The 19,727-nt window shown below is 35.1% G+C and overlaps 1 protein-coding gene and 1 long non-coding RNA gene across 2 annotated transcripts in view; both read left to right on the top strand.

Annotated features, from left to right (window-relative positions):
• Akap6 (A-kinase anchoring protein 6) overlaps positions 1 to 19,727 on the top strand; it is a 516,193-nt gene that overhangs the window by 301,880 nt on the left and 194,586 nt on the right. The window lies entirely within an intron of this gene.
• Positions 4 to 17,900, top strand: LOC125615254. The gene is made up of 3 exons (XR_007345821.1): positions 4 to 4,750; positions 7,317 to 7,319; positions 17,886 to 17,900. It is a non-coding gene; the product is annotated as an uncharacterized LOC125615254 (long non-coding RNA).

Genomic DNA, 19,727 nt, shown 5'->3' with positions numbered 1-19,727 from the left:
GGCTTGAAGTTTGCCTTATTTCCTCTCATTTCTGTCTTCTTTTGAACTATGCACCACTGAAGTTTTCTTTCCACCCCTAAGGCTTTTCGTGTCTAGTGGGTAAACTTTATATATCTATCTCTCTATATATAAACAAAACGAAGTGGCTTGGTTTAAAACAATGAAAAAAAGGAGGGGGAAAAGCCTACAACTTTCAAGTTTTACAGGAAGAGGTCTTTTTGTAAAAAGTGGCAGGTTAGGAGGGGGACAGTACTTTAGGGGTGGGAGAAAAGGGGACATAAAACATTTAGTAAACAAAACATAAAGCATCTTTAACATGAATAATCAGAATGGTTTTAAATTGTTTTGTTGCAACTATAAATCACTATAATCAGTGCAATCACTCAGCTCTGACATCCATTAGCCGCTTGGTTACAGCAAATTAACAAAGAAGAGAGAAAGTGATTCATTATCTCATTCCTGTTAATGACTATCAGATGCATTGCCTAATTAGGGGATGGTCATTGTAGTGGGAAGAAGGTCATATGCTTTGCTACAAATCTTTTTGCTCTGAGTGTAAGTTCTCTATAATGGTGCATGCACCGAATACAACAAGTATTTTAAAAATGAGTATTGACATGTTTTGGTTATCCATTTTATATTTACAAAATAACCCATGCAGCGTATGCAACTGAACTTTAAATGAGACACCTTTCAGTACAGAGTGCTACTGTTCTAATGATATCTTTGGACTCACAATGTGGAAAATAATTTTATTCATTTGATATTTTTCTATAGTTTTGCCTTACTTTTGTATCTGTGTTTCCTAAGAGACTTCACATTGAAACATATCATAACAAGGAGGAAACAGATTTAAGAGTTCCTGGTTTCTTTTCCTGGCATGGACAAAGCAAGTAAATAATTATCAAATCACAGTTCTTCAGTATCCATGTGGATTGGCATTGTGCTAAATGTATACAGACCAAGTTAAACAAGCACTTTGCCCTGTTAGACTCAAATTCTTAAATGCAGACAGAGGAAAAACCAAAATCATCCCTGCAATGCTGAGACCCATGCAGCCAGTGAAAAGCTCAGGCGATTTACAGCTTTGGAACCTCAAACCACAACCTTTAGCTTATTTGTTGGAAACAGAGGATGGAATGATGAGCTCAGTTTTACTTTAAGAAGGCTCCATGGAGGAGGTCACATTTCAGGAAATACTTGAAGGAAGGAAGAGAGGTGGCTTGGCACATGAGCACATACTTTAGGAAGTGATGTGATGAAAGGATCAAAGCTGCAACTAATAACGTGGAATGGAGAGTGTATTCAGCAAACTTGGAGTTATTTTAAGGAGCAGGCTACAGGGAGAAATTGTGCAAAGCTTTGGCTTTGTGGGGATGGGAATGGGAAGAAGGAAGATGAAAAAGGATACAACTGAAAACTCGGTTGTGTTTTATTTATTTAACAGAAAGGATACTGAGTACTTATTCTTTAAGGGCTGTCCTATATTAGGTACATTCTGTGTGCAAGACAATATTTTATATTCTATATTCTCTTATTTCATCATCTCAACAGAATTGTATAACACAGTTCTACTATAATCCCCAGGGGAGAAAATGGAGGTACAAAGAGGTTAAGCAATTTGCTAGAGGACATATAGCTACTAAATAGCAAGACTAGGATTTGAATCTGTACCTTTTAATCCTAGAGTCCATGTTTGTTAGCACCTAGCACATTTTCTTTCACTGGTATTGCTCAAGGCCAACTGTGGTGCCAGGCATTAGGGATGACTCAGGGCCTAACTCATGGAACTTACGGTGAAGTTGGAGAGACAGACTCTAATGTCATAATACATGCTTTGATAAGAGATTGGGGTGGGAGAAGTGATTTAGATCAGGGCATCAGAGAGGGCTTCTCTGAGAAAGTGACATCTGTGTGTTTACAGAAGGAGGAGTTAGGGGAAGCTGGGTGTTTCGTTATCAGGTAAGGGGAGGGTTTTGAAGAAATCAAGGAAATGACACCCAGTTGAGGTGTATAAAAACCTGTTCTGGATGTAGTGACCAATGGAGTGGGTCGAGTGAGAGCAGGGTGATGGATATGCCAACCTGGAACTCCTGAGATGGCAAAATCACCTAAATTCATAAAATCACTTTTTGACAATAGAGAACCCCAATCAACAGAGTCAGTTTGAAATAGACAGTTCTAAATCAGCTCATTTTATAGGGAGGTATTGAGAATGAAGAATATAACCTAGAGAAAAGTATTTTCACAATAGAGATGATGTTAGCATTTCTCAAAAAGAGTGACTGCTTGCCCACACCCCTCCTCAGACCAAATCAGACCCTCCGAGAGGGGCCCATGAATTGCATTTCAACTGGCTCCCAGAAAACCACTGAAATAGGCTGTAAGAAGGCCATTTTCCTGCAGAACTACACACAACATGAAAAAGAAAGAAGGTTTGTTGCATTGTTACTTATAATTATGAACAGTTTAGTATCAGCTGAAATGTTTTCAAAACTGGGAATGTTTAATTTATACTATATATTATTCTAATGAAAGATTTACATAGTTATTAAAAATGTTTTAGAAGAAATTTTTAAAAATTGGAAGACAGTACCTGGTGTGGTGACACATGCCTGTAATACCAACAGCTTGGGAGGCTGAGGCAGGAGGATCATAAGTTCAAAGACAGTCTCAGCAACTTAGTGAGACCTTGTCTCAAAATAAAGAGGGCAGTGGTTGAGTGCCCCTGAGTTCAATACCTGGCACACAAAAATAAATAAATAAATAGATCAGAAGAGACCTATAATATGCAGTTATATATTTTTTGATATATTTTTAAATATCTTTCAATTTTCCAAATCTCTACACTTGGCAAGAATTATTGTAAACCAGAAAATAAAGAATACATGTAAAATATAAATATTAATATGCTTTAAAGGGTAAATAGGTGATACTGAACTCAGGAGATTTATTAAGATATGAATTCAAATATAAGGAGGGAAAATAAATACATCTGGTTTTTAATGATTTGGGTGCCTCACTTCTTTAAACAATAACCACAATAATATGAAATTTATTTGAATCATTCCAAAAGTGAAAATGCCTGGAGTCATATCAGTTTACAAAGAATAATATACTTTTTTCTTATTGATAGCAGTTTTGTTCTGAAGCATTTTAATGTCACATTATCTGCACAATGTAGTGTAGCTAAAAGCAGATACAAGAATAAGCTTTTTCTAGGCATCTATGGATGTGGAACCTGAGGGAGGCACTGAGAGTTTTGAGACTTTGACATGGAAAAGCCAGCAGAACTCTAGGCCTTCAACCTCCCAACTACTTCTCTCTTTCCTAGTCTGGGATAATTTTTCTCTGTTTAAATAAACACATACATATTGAAGGGTGAATGTAGAATCAATTTAAGACAAAAATATATTTCTCAACTTAAGCTTAGGAAACTATGGAGAAATCAGAATGATCATTCTTTGTTTAATGTTTATGAACTGCCTCTCTTAGTCTCTATCACAGTGATAGAGAGGCTCAAACTGTGAAGTCAAACTGCCTGGGTTCAATGACTGGCATTTACTATTTGGGTGTCCTTGGGGGAAGTTACTTCTTTATGTCTCAGGTTCCTCATTTGTAAAATAGAGGTAGTGATAATATTCACCTCAAAAGGTTGTCACTCAAATTGAAAAGAGCTGACATTCCTAATGTACTTAAAGCAGAACCTTGCATATAGTAAATCCTAAATAAGGGAAATATAATATACAAGACTTTATATTCTAGTGATGGAGAAAGTAAGCGGATAATTATAATATATCTGGTAAAACTGGTACAAAGGGCTGTGAGTACACAGAGAAGGAAATAACTAACCTTTTCTGAGGATATTGAGGAAAGATTTGCAGAGGAGTTGATGTTTTGAAGGGTAGAAAGAGTTTTTGCTAAGGTGAAAATAATAGGCAAAAAAAAGAGCTTGTATAAAACCTACAAGTATAAAAATATATGTTATGTCCAGAACCCAGGACGGTGTCATAGATGATGGTTAGGCTGGCTTGCCATACTCTGCACTGAGCCTCACAACATGACCAAAAAAAAAAAAAAAGATTTTTAATGATTGTTGATTCAAACAATAATCAACACAATCCAAGCCAGAGTGAGCTTTCCATATTGAATATATAGGTATATACACACACACACTGTTAAAAAAGAAAAATTTCTTCCCATATCACACCAAATAGTACAAATTTAAAAGTTTACACTGAAGTTCTTTAAGACTAAAATCAGGATTTGGCTTCTTATCTATAATGTCAGTCCCCTTTCCATGATGTGACCTTGCACAGGTCATGTACAAATTGTGCCATGAAATGCATCTCTAAGTACAGCAGTTATGATCATCTATTTCATCTTAGACCTAAAGGAGGAACTGAAATTAAAACATAATAAAAATAACTCCAGAATTCATCTTAGGTTTACTTCAGAAGCTACTGGGAGCTTGAGAAGCATAATAGAAAATCTAAGGAATATATCTAGGGGGTATTTTTCTTTTTTACCTTGTTTGAGAGACTGCAGAAAAGGACTTGGTCTTAGAAATCTTGTAAAGAAGGAGGATAGGAGGAAATTCAAAGACTCTGGGAAACTTCTCCCCCAGGACTTGGCAGCATACCTTATTTGTTGTATTTCATTTTTTAAAAAAGTGTTTTCCCAGGACGGTGAGATCTTTTATACATGGAAATAGAGAACAGAATTTAACAGTTGTAGAAATAGAGCTTCGGTACTCACATCCTAAAATTGAAAATATGCTTATAATTATGTATTTTATTTTAGCTAGATTGGTAAAAGTTTATCTCCTTAAACTAGGCTTTCTGAATGTTAAATCTTTTAATGGTGTACATAGCTGGAGGGATTTCAAAACACAGTGAATATCCAATGTCCTGCAAAGGCTATATTATTTTTTGACCTTTCAAGGCATGAAACAAAAATCCTGAAAAAAGCAAGCATTTACAGATTTTTCACATAACCTCCTTTAAAACATTCTTTTCCTGTGTCTTTACTTTTCTCCTATAAAGCATGCATCTTTACAGATGTCTTAGAATCCAGGCCAGGATTTCCCCACATGACTTATCAAACTTTGCATCACTGAAAGCAGGCAACAATGGTTCCTTTGTCCGTTTTAAGGAAACAGATAAGTTTCCAGAACAAGGAATATTTGAAGATTTTATTATAAATTCAGAAAACTTTACAGCTTCTATAAGGGTGACCTATCCTGGGTCCCAACTAGCATCTTCATTTCCTTAATAAAAGGAGACAGAGGGTTAGCTGCTTTGAACTCTAGGATTGTGCTTATTTTATCTGTCTTCTTTGAGGCTCTTAGATTGAAGTCATCATCCTTTGGAAATGGATATCAGACTCTGAAGGTCATCAATGATATCTGTTCAACAATAGCAGGAAAGTAAGTTTACAGACATTTTTTAAGTATGTTTGCTCAGACCTACAAATGACAGTTTTAGGTATTGGTGAGATGGGCATCTGCATGGCCTTTGACTTGGGCTTATCACCGACAACCTGACCTTTCTTGATATGTCAAGTGAAGGGACATCCAGCATTAACACGTGTTTTTGTATGTTTGTTTACCAGGTGACTGTCTTAACCCATTTAGCATAATACATTATGCTAATATTTTATGGGTACATTTTTTTAAATGAAGGGCTATAAAAGAGCTGATTTTGAGAGCACATTTACAAGATGCTTTCCCTATATTAGATTGTGCCTCACCAGTAATAGTTCAAGTAGACATTATTGTCTAGAGTCGTTTGATCCTGAGTCTTTTCAAGGCTTTGATAATTTTTTGAGAAGGGGAAGAAGGATAAAAGAAGCCTAAAGAAGAGGCTACGTTCTTTTCTGTGCTGGCTCAGGAGCTTATATAGTGGGCATAGTCTTTAATATAGGCTTTTCACAAGCAGTATTAAGACACTGAATGGGAATTTGCATTTATATGTTGTTAGTTCTGCATACACTGATGCACACGTGCATAAAAATATACTTGGTACACTTTTTTCTCTCCCACCCATGTAAATAAAAGTACAGGTATATGTTGTCAAAAAGAATCTGAAATGAATTAATAAAATTAAATCTTGCCTAAACTAGTAGAGAGAAAGACAATAGGCAAAGGCCTGCCTGTTATTTATTGAGTGCTGACAGAGACTTTGTCCAGTGCCAAGCCAGACACGAGAGAAGACATGCTTTTCTGCTCAGTGGCCTTATCATTTCAATGTAAGCACACAGTGTAACATCTTGTCTAACGTAGTTTGGGCTATCTTGGATCTAGAATAATAGATCACCTAAGATTCAGATCATCTTAATTAGGATGTTGGCAGATTGAAATGGAATGGAGTTCTTGATGCAAGCAAATGAGTAGTAAATGCATTACCAATTCCATCTCTTCTGTTCAGAATTCTTCCTAAAAGCCCATATCTGATCCAGTTCCTTTTCTACTGAACTATATAATCATAGTCCTGATTTGCAGTACATAGGCAGAGCTCTTTCTTCCACTGTGGAATTTTTGACAGTCTTTTTTTGTTGCTGTTATAGGAAGGGCAGAATTCTTCAAAAGTGTTTTTTGAAAGACAGAAACAAAACTGAATTACTTCTTTGAAGATCAATATGGTTACTAAATTTGTGATAGAATCAAGTAAAAAATATTTTCTCTAATATCTTTGAGGTACTTAAATTTGTATGTTATTGACTGTATGAGTGGATATACCCATAAAAATTAAAAATAGTACGTCAAAGGATAGCTAGTGGTCAGCCTTATCATGGTCTATATGGTGTATAAGACCATAGCTTATTTTGTTTTTCCACACTGTACTTCAATTGCTGGTGTCTTTGATAATGGAATCATTTGGCTCAGCAAGAATCTGGAAGTGAAATTCTTTGGTGACTCTGATCAACACAGGGAAATGTCACTGAGGTATATAGGTTGTTTCATTTTTCTTTTCTTATTTTGTCTAAGGATGTCTAATCTCTGACTCTGTAATATAGAATTACAAAAATGTATGGTATTTGATACAAACATAGATTTTTGCAAAGCAGCCATCTTTTACTAGCAGAATTCATGTTTTATATTCCACTTTTTCTATTTGGAAGATAACATAATCAGCACATTAGAGGGATTTTTGATCTACAGTGGATGTCAACTTTAAAAAAAACCTATAAGTATTTAAGCACAAAAAAAAAATCAAGATGAGAATGTCTTCTAAAAATGCCTTAAAATTAATAAGTTAATCCTTTGAAAGCATGAAACAATTACCTTGTTGTGTGATTCACACTTTTTATTGGAGTGTGTTGTTTCTGGTAGGGGCCCCAGGCTGAGCCAGGGAGAACCTTGCCTGCTATAGGAATTAGTTTGCTCTGGCTCTTGTATTTATTGAGTCACCTAGGACTTCTTTTAAAATGGCAACTGTACACACACCTTCACTCAACACTTTGAATACTCCAAACACTTGTTTAAGTATTCTCACACTCAGAGTATCTCTTCTGTCCAGTGAAGTCAAGAGGCATAGAGATGTCCACATTTTGTTTTATCCTTCTCTTTAGATTTCACTTGGAAGATAATGGCTATTTATGTGTTTATGATACTACCAAAGACAGATATTTTTCCAATGTACTGGAGTGCTCTTTTCCATCAGGTCCATAACATTCCCAGTCTTATCCCTCATTGTGGCTAACTGAAGGTTAATGTTTCTTAGGAAATAGATGGGAAATCCTGTTGGGACAGAGTTCAAGGCCCCACCTCACTATGACGTCTAGACCATTTTGCATTGAGTTGGGGCAATGGCTTCTCATCTTTATACTCAGATAGGATGCAGAGACCAATACTCATTTAGTATTGCCCCTGCAGGACTAATCAAAGCCAGGGACTTCACTGAGTGAGAAGGGGGAGAAGGATAAAAGAAGCCTAAAGAAGAGGCTAACCAATGAAAGAGAAAAAGAGAAGTGAGAAGGAACAGAAGGAGAAAGATAAAAGAAGAAAATGTGTATCTAGTGAAAAGTAGTAGAAGCTAAAAACCATTGCCTCACCTGTCATTTAGAGGTCTGAATTCCAAAGGCTGCTCAAGGAATTTCATGGACATTAGTGTTTTCATGGGTCTCTTCCCTTTTATTCATTCCTTTCTCAAGCTCTGGAAAACAAAGCCAGAAAAACTTCCTTTTCTTTGACATCTTAGATATTATTATATAAGCTGTGTGTGTGTGTGTGTGTGTGTGTGTGTGTGTCTGTGTCTGTGTCTGTGTTTATGTAACATTTTATTAATGGGGTTAGCATTTACAGCAGACTTACTGTGGTACAGTTTCATGCTAAGGTTTTTACCTGGTTTGTCTCATTCATTTGTTCCAAGAATTCTAGCAGTCCTAACTCTTAAAATTCATCACTTTCCTGATGAAAAAACCTAGGTTCCAAACATATTACATAATCATGTGTATTGAGACAGTCTTCTGAGAAACTATTTATGATAGTTTAGGATAAAGGCTAAACCTCTTAAGCTCGTGTGATTCCAACTTAGTCAATATTCACGTCAGTGTTTCATTTCATATATCTTCTAGTTTATCTATCATCTTCCAAATGTGTTTTCCCTTTTCTTTTCTCTTTGATTTTGCTAATTGCTTTTCTCATTCTGTCTATACTATTCTAATCTGTCATTAAAATTAATAATTATTGAATGTGTCTTTACACTGTAATGGTATAACCGTGAACAGGACAACATGTCTCTCCTTTCACACTGCCTAACAGTAGAGATATTTTTTTTCGTGTCTTCATACATGTACTTTGGATAATGATGTCTATCACATTCCACCGCCCTTGCTAATCCTTTGCTCCCTCTCTTTCCCTCCCACCCCTCTTCCCTATCTAGAATTCATCTATTTCTCCCATGCTTCCCCTCCCTACCCCACTATGAGTCAGCCTCCTTATATCAGAGAAAACATTTAGCATTTGTTTTTGGGGGGTTGGCTAACTTCACTTTTATTGCATATACGTAATCCTAAATTACACACATGTATATAATATGTGACAAATACTATAATAAGGAATAGAGGAGATAGGGAAATTTGGGGAGGGAACATTATTTCAATCTGATTTGCTCTGAGAAAGCTTTCACCCTATGAGAAGATGGATTTTGCAGAGGTCTCCAATATTCAGTTAAATGGTACTAGGAAGATATTAGAGGAGAACATTCCAGGAAGAAGATATAGCATGGTCAAAAGTATGGAAAAGAGAAAACACAAGGGGAATCTAGAGAATGGAGAGCAGTGAAAAATTTGGCTTTTTGGAGCATAGAATGTTCATGTGCTTATGGGAAGGGAGAGGACCTCACTGAGGATAAAGCCTGAAAAACATTGAGCAATATTCCATACAGCTTTGAACACCAGGTTGAAGAGTTGTTTTTACTAGTGTACCATGTTTTTAATGATTCAGTTTGGCCACAGAAAACAGATGGAAAAGGTAGGATGAAAGAGGGAGAATCAAAAGTCATAAAAATGAATTAGGAAACTAGTACAATAACTAAAGGCAGCTGATTTATAGCAGTTGCTATAATAATATAAAGAAACAAATAAGAACAATATTATGGAAGAAGAATTAATAGAATTTGGCATTTAGGGGATGGAGAGATGAGAGGAGCTAACAGTGACATTAGGGAATTGAACATGATCAGTTAAAATAGCATTAACTGAGGTTGAACACATTTTTGATAAGGAACAGTTTTGAAGGAAGATAATTAACTCATTTAGTACAGCCACCTTAATGCCCAATTAACAAGAATATGTAGGAATATAACCTGAGCATAAATGCATCTGTTACCCACCCCCCCAGGTTATTCCAAAGTACAAGTAGTTTTGATAACAATGATTTGGAAATAGGATAACCCTAAAAATCATCTATGTGGTCATATATAACTGTTGAAAATGCAAGTCTGAAGTTTGGAGTAATCAACACTAAGAATGTAAATTTGGCAATCCAAATTGAAATAATAATGTCTATAGCTTTGGAAGTTGATATTGACAAGTAAGATACTATTGTATGAAAATAAGGCAGAGATACAATAGAATCCTGAGAAATGCCTAGGGCAACTGAGAACAAGGATGACATACTGAAATTAGGGATTAAGTGAGAATCAACATGCTCAACAGTGAAACTCTAAGCCCCTGCAGTCCAGAATGCTGGCAGCCAGTAGCAATGTAGGTCAAACTGAAGAACAAAAATAGTAAAATAAGGTCAGTTGAAGGTGACAGTTTCAAGAAGAACAAGAAAGAGAATCACTAATAGTACCCTTTATCCCTAATATCATTTTCCATGGTTTCAGTTACCTATAGTCAACAGTGGTTGAAAAATGTTATATGAAAAAAATCTAGAAACAAACAATTCATAAGTTTTTAATTGTACACCATTCTAAGTAGTGTGGTGAAATCTCTAACTATCTTTCTCTGTCCCAGCCAGAACATGAATCACCTCTTTGTCCAGCATATCTATGCTGTATACTGTACTGGCCCATTAGTTATAAAGTAGCCATCTCTGCTATCAGATTGACTGTCATGGTATTACAGTGCTTATGTTCAAGCAACCCTTATTTTACTTAATAATAGCCTTAAAGCACAAGAGTAGTGATACTGGCAATTCAGACCTGCCAAAGAGAAGCTGTAAAGTGGTTTAGGTATCATTTCACATCATCACAGGAATAAAGTTGACTAAAGTACAATAAAATATTTTGAGAGACAATATTCATAAAAATTTATTATAGTATGTTGTTATAGTTATCCTATTTTATTATTTATTTGTTGCAGTACTAGGGATTAAACCCAGGGCCTCACACATGACAAATGCTTTACCACTGAGCTGTACCCCAATCCCTATCATTAGTTAATCTCTTATTGTACTTAATTTATAAATTAAACTTTATCATAAGTATATGTGTATAGGAAATAGAGGAATATGTAGGGTTTTGTACAATCTATGGTTTTAGGTATCTACTGACTGGAGGTTTGGAATATAGCCACCATGGATAAGGGAGGCCACTGTACAATGATTTAGATGATGGAGAGGAAGTGGATCAGGTGGAAATGTAAGTTTCTAGAAGGGAATATAGCTTCTGAGTTAAAGAAAGAAGGAATGTTAGTGATAAGCTCAGTAAAGATGGAAGGAAGTCAAGGGACTTCGAATTAAGTGATTAGTCATTGGAAAAATTATTCCAATAGAGGAAGGTAGAGGGTAAGAAGGGACTGGAGAGTATAGTAGGATTCATTCTGCCCTCTCAAAAAAGATTTCCTATAATATCTACCTATTCTAAACTGCATTATATTAATTGTTAATACCACGCATTTGCTGATTAATAACACACAATCTCATGATAACATTTCTGTTTTTGTCTTGAAATTCCATGTGTATCTTTGTAGTTAACTTTTAAGGTGATTACACTCTTCATGACTATAAACTACTTGTGGTAGCAACTATATTCTAAACATCTTCATTTTACTTACTTTATACATTATTTCATCTTGAAATATATTTTATTTGATTTGATTAATATATAGTGTTCATTTTAGAGCTAAAGATAGAACCTCACTTTATCTTCTCATCTTTCATGATGTTTTATCTTATATAAATAACGATAAACCCCATCTTATTCTCTTTCTTTCTATGCTTCTCTCTTACTTCCTTTGCCTCTTGATTTTTATTGAACAAAAAATAAAATTTAATTGAAAACCTCTAAAAGAGCCATTTAACCTATTTTCCCCCAAATAACTAGTAATTTATACTATAAAATAGATATTGGTGGTATTATTATTATTATTATTCCTCAAGGTAAATCTAGTTGGTTGATTGTTTTAACAGGTTGACAGGGGTGTTTAAGTCTTTGTTTGAAGGGGCTTTCTGAGAAGATATACTTCTGAGTGACTTTGAAAAAAAACTAAAAGCGTCTAATATGTCGCTGGCCAGCTCACTGGTTGATGAGATTTGTAGTCTTTGCTTTAAAGCTCTCTAACAAGATTAGGTGAGATTGAACCTGAGAAGGTAAAGGTCTCTAAATTGACATAAATTCAAAGGGCAGAACTAGATCATACCACTATTTAAATGTCTAACAAAGTCTAATCTCTGACATATTATATTTGGTCCACTGTAATCTGTGTACATACACATCCTTCTAGTAAATGATGAATGAGGTTTAGCTAACATAACATAGTTTATATCCTCCTAGACCTTTATAAGAAATACAAAGTTGGAGAGCTCTGCTGTGTAAAATGACCTGGATCACTTCTCTGGAATAGGGTCTCTATAAAACATACACAAAAACAAACACTCTTGCATTTTCTTTTCAACCCAGTTTGGTTGAATTTCTTTCTCTGCTGTCTTTGCTTTAATATCTCATGTATATACTCAGACTATCATTATATTTCTGAGAGGAATACTGAATTTCACTGGGTAGATCCATCTGGCTAAAACTGATAAAACCATTCATTTCTAATGGGAAATTTTGGTCTAGTTGTGAGACCAGAAAGGAATTAAGTTTCATCAGCATATTTAAACTTGCAGCCTTTATCTGAACCTTCTGAAGTTCACTCATAACTTGAGGGCCATGCCTTTTTAATTATAAAGAATTTTTTAAAACTCTTCTTTGTCTCATCTCTTTTTAAATTTCCAGCCCCTCGTCCCCAAAGTATTCATTTCTCTTCTATTTAAAAGTAAACTAACAATAGCATGATATAAACTCATGACTCTGATGCTAAACAGACCCAGTAGCATCCCTGATAATGACTGTTATAATGTAATGCCAGCCAGCTTCATGTGGTGGAACTTTCTAGAACCTGGCCTGTTGTATGTACACTTATCAAGGGCCTTTGCTCTGATTCTTCTTCTTCTTCTTCTTCTTTTTTTTTTTTTTTTTTTAGTTGTCAATGGACCTGCTTTTTATTTATTTATATGTGGTGCTGAGAATCAAACCCAGTGCCTTACACATGCTAGGCAAGCACTCTGCCACTGAGCTGAAACTCCAGCCCTGATTTTTCTTTTATGATAACACATTCTTCTTCCTCTGGACAAACTATTCTAAAAGATATATATTTTAAAAGACAGCTTTCTGGGTTCCACTACTCATTCTCATTATGAAGTTATATCATAATACTTTTTTCTGTCAAGTAAATTAGACTAATATTACTGAAGAAAATGTATTTTTCAAATTGTCATTGAATAGTGCTACTATTAATTTTTGTTGCATTTTAGAAGGAAATGAAATCATGTCATTAAAACTTTGTAAGTATAACTGTTAATCTGTAATTGAAAATAGCCCCCTTTTTGGGTTAAAAGTTAAGAATTATTAATTGTGTGATACAGGACAAGGAGACCGAGATATGAACAAAGATATCTCTGAATAAAGGTAAATTTGAGTGTTTTTCTTCATTTGTAATTACTTTTATATTTTACCCAATTGTGTAGTAGTTTTTAGTTGTATTCCTCCTTTAGACCTTTGACAAATAGCATCTTCTGTCGTTATCTGTAGCTTCTTTTAGTCTCAGTTGTACATAAAAAGCTTAACAACTATTCTCCATTGGATAATACACAAAAGGGAAATCAGGTAAAAGAACTTGAAGATAGAATCTCTTTAGAAATTGTGAATTTTAAGCAGTTGTTCTCTCACACAGCCTTCTGTCAATGAATGCCTCAAAGTAGAAGCTCTTGTTTTGTGTACTTTTCCAAAGCAATCAATAGTTCTTTCTTCCCATAAATGGTAAAATTGGATATAAGGAAGTATAGGCACACTTCTCCTCATAAGAGGGAAATGGGTTGCTGATGTTGCACTAATGATATAACCATCAACAGTGGCATCAAATAATGTGTATTAAACTTAATATAGCAGGCATTGTGGACTGCCTACCCAATAGCTATTTTTCTTTTCCTTTTTCTGACAGAACCATTTATTTTGTCTACATAGCCACCTTTTTTCATATGTTCTTATTCAGGTGCAATGGATCCTATTCCTCAACCAGGGAGTGTGTAAATCATGACTAGTCCATAGGCAACCATAAGAGCTTCTTTGCCGCATTAATGATTGGTTTAGGCATAGTTAGTGCACTTCTGGCCAGTGAGATACGAAGAGAAGTCTTTGTGAGACTTTGGGAAGATTTTTTTTCTTATACAAAGAGACAAACAATAAGAAAGGATTCCCTTTCAAACTCTGGATACTTTCAGAGGGACAGGAAGCTGAGCTGCCTTATCCATTTTGTCTCTATGAATGAAGCTAGCTTGAGAACCCATGCTTATAATGCCAAAGATGGTAGAGGGGAATGATTGGTTTTTCTGTTATTGAATAGCTGAATTAACAAACTCTGAAGGTACCCTTCCTTCAACATTTTTTTAAATAATTTTCTTCTTTTTTAACTTTCTGTTAGTTTGGGGGAATGTAATAAACAACAAATTCACTGTCTTAATAAAAATATTATAGACTACTGAATATTATACAATTTGTATATTTCTCTTCCTATTACATCTCAAAATAGTTTTTTAGTATTTTTTGCCACTGTTAAACCATTACTTTGTTTTAAACTTCTTCTAATTTATTGCTAATGGTGCCTTTGGCCACATTCTACTGAAGTAATTTTCATCAATGTTCACTCATGGCTTCTTGGTTATCAAAACAAATGGTTGCTCAGCCTTAGATTCCCAATCTACAAATAAAACATTTGATCATGGTTGGTGGTTTTCAGTAATCATTTTTTTCAAACCAAATCTTACTCATAGTTCCCACATATAAAACAAACCACAGTAGAATTTGTCAGTTGCGTCAGAACCTGAGAGCTGTCTCTTGCTTACTATTCTCTAGACCTTCTTTGGTTCTCTGTCCTCAAATTCTACAAAGCTTGCCAGTTTAAATTTCCTACTTTTCTAAACTGGTTTTTAAAACCTCTTTTTTTCTCTCCTTTCTGTAGCCACATGGAGTCATTCCTGGTTTCCCAAGTTTGTCCTTTTTTTCCCTATGCTCTTCTCATTCAGCTCCCCATGTCTTTGCCCTTCTATCCCTATTTAATCTCCATTACCATGGAATATACTAGCTGTCTCCCACCCAGCACCTGTCTATATCAAAATGACTTGATTTTTCAACATTCTTTTAGCATTTATACCTCAATTATAGCAATATCATATTCTCTTTTTGAATTTTATATTAAAGATATTTCTCAGGTTTCATGCTCTCTGAAGGTAGGGAGCTATTTCTTGTTCATTTTTCTGTATACTACAATGCTCAGCATACTATATCCCTCAGAGACTGTTCTTAAAAAAAATACTTTTTGGATGAACAAAAAATTCACACCAGAAATCAAAACCCTTAAGATATGTGGATTTCCTTTATAGTCCTTTAGTATTTGTATGAGTTTTATAAGCTGATCCATTCTCTCTGAGGTTATGTGGAATTAAAATGATATAATTGATTAAATTTAATTGATATGGTAGAATACAGTCCAGTTCTATAAAATTAAAGTGAAGTGTTTTTAGTGCAAAATATTCTATAACTTTACATTTCACAGTTAAAAAGAAAAAGTAAAACAAAGCAGCCTAATGTGTCCAGACTTGGAAATCTGGCTTTTTAAAACATTTTAAATGGAATTATTTATAAGTTAATTAGCTTGCTGACATCCTAGGCATACCAGTTATGAATCAATGATAAGTGGGGGAAGTTGTACTACTACTATAATTTTTATTTTTTTTTTTTATTTTTTTTTCTTTCTTTCTTTTTTTATTTTTTATTGTTGGCTGTTCAAAACATTACATAGTTCTTGATATATCATATTTCACACTTTGATTCAAGTGGGTTATGAGCTCCCATTTTTACCCCATATACAGATTGCAGAATCACATCAGTTACACATCCATTGATTTACATATTGCCATACTAGTGTCTGTTGTGTTCTGCTGCCTTTCCTATCCTCTACTATCCCCCCTCCCCTCCCCTCCCCTCTTCTCTCTCTGCCCCCTCTACTGTCATTCATTTGTCCCCCTTGTATTATTTTTCCCTTTCCCCTCACTTCCTCTTGTATGTACTTTTGTATAACCCTGAGGGTCTCCTTCCATTTCCATGCAATTTCCCTTCTCTCTCCCTTTCCCTCCCACCTCTCATCCCTGTTTAATGTTGATCTTCTTCTCATGCTCTTCGACCCTATTCTGTTCTTAGTTACTCTCCTTATATCAAAGAAGACATTTGGCATTTGTTTTCTAGGGATTGGCTAGCTTCACTTAGCATAATCTGCTCTAATGCCATCCATTTCCCTGTAAATTCTATGATTTTGTCATTTTTTAATGCAGAGTAATACTCCATTGTGTATAAATGCCACATTTTTTTTATCCATTCGTCTATTGAAGGGCATCTAGGTTGGTTCCACAGTCTTGCTATTGTGAATTGTGCTGCTATGAACATCGATGTAGCAGTGTCCCTGTAGCATGCTCTTTTTAGGTCTTTAGGGAATAGACCGAGAAGGGGAATAGGTGGGTCAAATGGTGGCTCCATTCCCAGCTTTCCAAGAAATCTCCATACTGCTTTCCAAAGTGGCTGCACCAATTTGCAGTCCCACCAGCAATGTACAAGTGTACCCTTTTCCCCACATCCTCGCCAGCACTTGTTGTTGTTTGACTTCATAATGGCTGCCAATCTAACTGGAGTGAGATGGTATCTTAGGGTGGTTTTGATTTGCATTTCTCTGACTGCTAGAGATGGTGAGCATTTTTTCATGTACTTGTTGATTGATTGTATGTCCTCCTCTGAGAAGTGTCTGTTCAGGTCCTTGGCCCATTTGTTGATAGGGTTGTTTGTTCTCTTATTGTCTAATTTTTTGAGTTCTTTGTATACTCTGGATATTAGGGCTCTATCTGAAGTGTGAGGAGTAAAGATACTATAATTTTTAAACACTTAATTTTTCATTTAAATAATTGTTATTGAGTTCCCAGTGAGAATAATAAATTTCAATAAAGCATGTCTCCTTTTGAGTTTGTGTTTCTTATAATACCTGTAAAATTAGCATTCCTTAATAGAATGTGTGTGAGAGTTGTATCAAGTTTAATAAATGTATCAAAAGTTGGTGCAGGAAAGAACATACCACACTGTACAACTATTTAGTTTCTACTATTTCATTTTAGTTACCTAGTACTTTCTAATTTTAATATCTGTCTTTAGTATCTTTAAATATTTCTGATAATAAGAAAAAGGTATGTTGACTTGGTAAGCTAATATTTTACAAATCTGAAATAAAAATATATTATTACAGTAGTAATAATGTTGTGACTGGAATGCTTTGTAGATAATTTTTTTTAATTTAATATTTTTTTAAGACTCCTACTACCAGTTGTTTTCACTAGGGAGGAACTTTGAAGGAGTAGAATTAATGATAGAGACAAATAATCATAATTTTGGAACCATAAAATTGAAAGTTTAAAATAAAGTCTGTATATCCATAAGCTATAAGGAAATGGAATGTGCTGATCCAAGGGATAAATAAGTCAGAGAATCCCATCTCTTTACCTGTCTCATCATCCACAAATGAGGAATGATAATGCTATATCCCTCCCTCACAGAGGTGTTGAAGAGATTAGATGATATATACGAAAATATCAAAGTTGGTTGACTAATTCATACATGATTGCTAAGATGATCAGAGATGTTTGGAACATTCCAAAACTCCTGTAATCACTGTCGGGGTGGGAGTCTGCCTCCCTGTTTTCATGCAGTGTTAGGTAGCAAGCTGGGACAATAATCTGGGCTACAGTGAGGGCTTTGAGTGGGTCATGGAATGAAGGAGAATCACAGCATCTAGGGAAAAAGTGGGCTTGAGAACCAAAAATACAGTCTGAAGCAAAAACAATCCACAACAGGAGGCAGAGGGAAAGAATGTAAAAAGGAAAACCAAAAGTAGAACCTGGAGACTACCATGCTGAGGCACCAATATTCAGAGTCAAATACCTCAAGGAAGGACCTCCGGTGGTACCAGTGGTGGTAGTAGTAGTGAGAGTAGCTAGGAAGCCAAAAATATCAATCCTAGCACAGGCTGTATCGTATGCACACCAATCTGTGACTCCCAGGGTTCCCTCTTCTGTGCTGGTCCACAGATTCAGTGTGTGACATCTTCATATTTTTTAAGCTTCAGCATTGTATCCTAAGGTAGCTAGATCTGGAGATTTAAGAGGTATAGGGTATAATTTGAATGTTTGCTTTCATTATTATTATTAGATATTATTATGGTGATAGCTTGTCAAGGGTCTTTGATGTTAAGACTTTATTAGCATGAGTTTTGAGATCTACAGTAAACTTCTATGACAATGAGTTTATTATTTACTTTTGTTAGCTCTGATATTCATAGGGTAATATCTGAAACATGGTAGTTGTCTAGTTGATTTAATATTGACTTAGCTGCTGGTCCCTTTCCATTTCCCACAAACCCCTACTCCTTGACTGTTAATTCTGTAGGACTCAGTTTTAAATCAGGAAAGGAAATAGGTCACCTAAAATAAGTGTAGTCAGGGACAGTCTCTGGTTCTTATGGCCTTGTTCATAGAAGCTTCAGTAAATTCTTTCTGCAAAATATTTGAGGCTTGTTGCTTAATAACCAGTGATGCCTCTGTGGGGTCAGCTGCTATAGACAAAGACCGGTGACTTATGTTGCAGACAGAGTAGACTAAAAAGAGGGTGAAAGTAGCTTTACCCATTTCAGCATAAAATGGCTAGGCCGTAAAACTCCCAGTGTTTAAAGCAGTGTTTCCTGTCTTATGAATTTCCATATCTTGATCTAAGAAACATGGAGCCTGTAAGTGGGCTCCACTATCTGCATCTGACTGCTCCAACTGTGTTAATCATCATCTGCTCATAAAAGCATGGAAACCCTGTAGGATTATTGTTTGGCAGAGTCAGTAAATTGGTTGGTTTGTGCAAAATTTGGGGAGAAGAGAGTAGAGTGGAAAAGTGAATTAACAGTGACAACATGAGTAAAAGTGGTGCTAAAAATGCTGAGAAATGACCTTCTATCTAATTGTATTATTATTTTGGATAAAAAGATCTTGATAAGTACAAACTTATTTTTGTTACTTTCAGTGTTAGTAAGAATCTATTCATCTAGTGCAGAATGAAAAGCAAGCCTTTGGATTTATGAGTTCAGGGCCTTACACAATTGCAGACAGCATTGGAAGATACTTGTTGTATTAGATGGTCATAAATGATGACAAAGCACAGGACTAATAGAACAGATAAAAATATGCTGTTCAAGAAAAATAGTCTCCTTTTCATACAACATATGACATTCCTGCATCTGCCATGATATAATGACCCTATTAACAGAAAAGAAATGAAAAATAAGGAGTCAGCATCGTTGTTACCTAAGCCCATCATAACATTTTAAATTGCTTAAAGTTGCAGTCTCCTAAAAAGAGATTACACTTGTTGAGTAGCTCTTTTAGTTTAGCTGCCTGGCAAGATCTGTAATTCAAAAGCTTCAGGACTTAATTTTTATGATTTTATTTCAAATTTCCTATGTAAAATGGTCATAGCATTCTACGTAAAGCAGAAAACATAAGACAATTAAGGCCAGGAAAAATTAGGCAGGGAAAAGTAAGAAAATATACCTCTTTCCTTGTTTCATAAAACTGGTAGAATACTAAGTAAGACAAACAGCCTTATAATTAGAAAGAAAATTATGAGAAGTTATTTTTTATCCTAAAAAATCACATTAAT

This window comes from Marmota marmota, unplaced genomic scaffold (genome assembly GCF_001458135.2).
Source record: "Marmota marmota marmota unplaced genomic scaffold, marMar, whole genome shotgun sequence".
Classification (NCBI taxonomy): Eukaryota; Metazoa; Chordata; class Mammalia; order Rodentia; family Sciuridae; genus Marmota; species Marmota marmota.
Note: the sequence above shows the minus strand (reverse complement) of the source record. Positions and strands in the feature narration are given on the sequence as shown.